Below are 2,943 nucleotides of genomic sequence, written 5' to 3' on the forward strand. Positions count from 1 at the left end.
TAAATATAAATTCTAATTATTTATACGCTGTAAAAAATGAATAAAGATAATATTGATTTAAATAAATTTAAATATAATTTACTCCCCAAACTAAACTTTCTAGTGACTGGTCACATCTAAATTCAATTGTGGCAACAGCCTGTCAACATTGGCTCAATGAGAAATAATATGTTGAGCCAATTAAATAAACCATCAAGTCTGCCCAATCATGTTATTGGCCCAATTGAATATTTTAGATAGTGTGTAGCAAGCTTTTTTGGTTTCACCTAATTTAAAAATGTATATTGGTAAATTGTATTTTGGTAAACAATGCTAAAGCAACTTTACTGAATTGTTTATTCCTCGTTGTCCTGAAAGAAAATGAATAATAGAATATACAAAATCATAATACACTAAACACTGCCACATTTATTTATCTTTTTTTATTAAAGAGACACTATTGTAAAAGTACATTAGAATAACAAATACATTACACATTTCAACAAAGTGTACCGTATAAATTCTAGCATGTTTATTTCTCCTAATATTGACCTCATTCTTTAAGGTGGAAGTGCCCTCGTCTTTGCGATTTGTTTTAGAACATCTGATTCAGAGCCCTGTGGGAGAAATGACTAGCAATAATAAACAGCAGAAAACAGACAAACTACTTGCTCTACAAAGTGTGTTTATGACTCTACAGACAAAGCAGAATAATATAATAAGAAAATATCAGTTTGCAACATTAAGCATCATAACAAGCTGTTTTAACGTCTAAAAATCAATGGAAGTGAATGAGAGCGGAAATCTCGAGCCAAAAAGACTCAAATGGCTGCGCCTGCTCTTACGTGAGGAATAAGGTCAATACATAGAGCTGAAGTGTACTTAATATATATCCCAAATATATGCAAAAATGTAAATAAAAAAAACAAAAACAGCATAAAATGTGAGTATTTTTGTGAGGTTACTTTAACCATTGTTTAGTGTCGGCACCTGAATACTTTCATTCTACAAAAGATAATCTGAACTTATGAAATCATATTTTTAATGGTTAAACCCATTCATTAACATTAAACAACTAATATATTTGCATATAAAAATGAACGGTTCATTCCGCTGTGGCGCCCCCTGATAAACACGAGACTAAGCTGAAGGAAAATTAATAAATGAATATTAAAATGTCAAAAACACCATCAAATCTAAACAATGGGTTACTTTACCTAGTTGACACAGATGATTCCAGAACAGAAAAAAAAAACTCACAAATATTTCAAGAAAAGTGAAAAAAGAAATCATCAAAAGAAACTTTAAGCACATAAAGCTGCATCTGTTTCAAATATTTACCATGTAAACCTATTTAGTCATTGTATTCCAGGTTGAGTAGATACTATAATCCAAAAGCATAAAAGATGCATTGATAAAGTCTCCTATTGTCGAGCACCATCTCCTCTTCCAGGACAGCAGACATTCAGCACAGTTGACAGGGCTCTTAAAGTTCATGCTGCTGCTGCTGCGTTCTGTTTCAAGGATTCCCATCTTCATTGTGGCTGTGTGGTTTTCCAATGGCCCTGTATGTTAAAAATATAAAACAGCAATGTCAATATTAAGCCTATATCAAATACATATTCAAATGTCACCATAATACTGTGTCATTTTCAAAAACACTAATCCTGTTGGATCACAAAATGTAATTTTAGAATGACAGAAAGTGGATGTTCACATAATTATTAGCATAGTAACAGTATAGTAATTAATACTTTCCATACTGTGAGAATGCTATGTGGTAAACCGCACATTTATATGTAAAATATCACTTTGGCCAGGCCAAATTACAATTATACCAATTACCAATTACAGAGAGTAAATAACAGTAGAAGACAAAAAACAGGTTTTCTTTCACACAAAACTGAAACTTCTGTCATAATTTATTCTCCCTTCACTTATTCCAAACCTGTTTTTCTTTCTATCTTCTGTAAATAATATATTTTAAAGAAAGCTGAAAACCTGTAACCATTGACTTCCATAGTATTTGTTTTTTCTACTATGGAAATAAATGGTTACAGGTTTCAGCTTTCTTCAAAATATGGCATTTAGTGTTCAACAGAAGAAAGAAACTTACAATTTATTTTGGGGGTGAACTATCCCTTTAAGAACAACTCCAAATCAATGTTTAATATTTTCCAGTTGAAATCAATAAGGCAGACTTGTGTTTTACATAATATTTTGTTTTATAGAAAATAAATAAGGCTACGGTAGAGCTGACAACCGGTAACATTAGCCAGAGCAATGTATGTAATTAACGTTAACGTGCTAATGTACAACATTATGATGGAGCGGCAGGCTAACGTAATACCCATGCTTTTCGTTTTATGTCAGGAATTACTGAGACTTGCATTTAGCTAAACTTAAAAACGATTCAATAAATGCAGAATTCACTACTCACCATAACTTTGATGAAGGAAAATCGCCTGGATATGATGTGTCGGAGGAGCTCTGCCATTGCTGCGCTGGAATTTTAACCTGAGCCAACAAACGACTGTCACGCGCATGCGTACACGCGCTTTTGCTGCAAGGTTTGTTCGCCAAACACAAATACTATTTCACTTCTGTTTGATAAATTGCCAAAGCACAGTTTTATATTTGGTGAATGATTATTTTTAATTTTTACTTCAGACCATCAGCTAAAATTAATAATGTGGATTTTTTTTTCGTTTGGGGCTCAGGGGCGTTGCTAGGGTCGAAAGGGATAAGGGGCTTAGCCCCAAAGAAGTTGCTCCAAAGAAGTGTCTTATAAGAGATGAGTTATTAAAACTATTATGATTAGAAATGTGCTGAAAACAATCTTCTCTCCGTTAAAAAGTTTTTTTTTACTAACTGGCATGTATTTACATTGATATGACGCACATTTTACTGATTATAGTTATTTTATTTTACCAAAACTCCACACATTTTATACTGTGGAAACAA

At 32.5% G+C, this 2,943-nt stretch overlaps 1 long non-coding RNA gene across 1 annotated transcript; it reads right to left on the reverse strand.

The window, feature by feature from the left end:
* Positions 1-385: 385 nt before the first annotated feature.
* LOC141377010 (uncharacterized) lies at positions 386-2,513 on the reverse strand. The gene is made up of 2 exons (XR_012388758.1): positions 2,420-2,513; positions 386-1,544 (listed from the first exon to the last, which is right to left on the reverse strand). It is a non-coding gene; the product is annotated as an uncharacterized lncRNA (long non-coding RNA).
* Positions 2,514-2,943: the final 430 nt, after the last annotated feature.

The sequence above is a fragment of the Danio rerio genome, chromosome 13, assembly GCF_049306965.1.
Source record: "Danio rerio strain Tuebingen ecotype United States chromosome 13, GRCz12tu, whole genome shotgun sequence".
Taxonomy (NCBI): domain Eukaryota; kingdom Metazoa; phylum Chordata; class Actinopteri; order Cypriniformes; family Danionidae; genus Danio; species Danio rerio.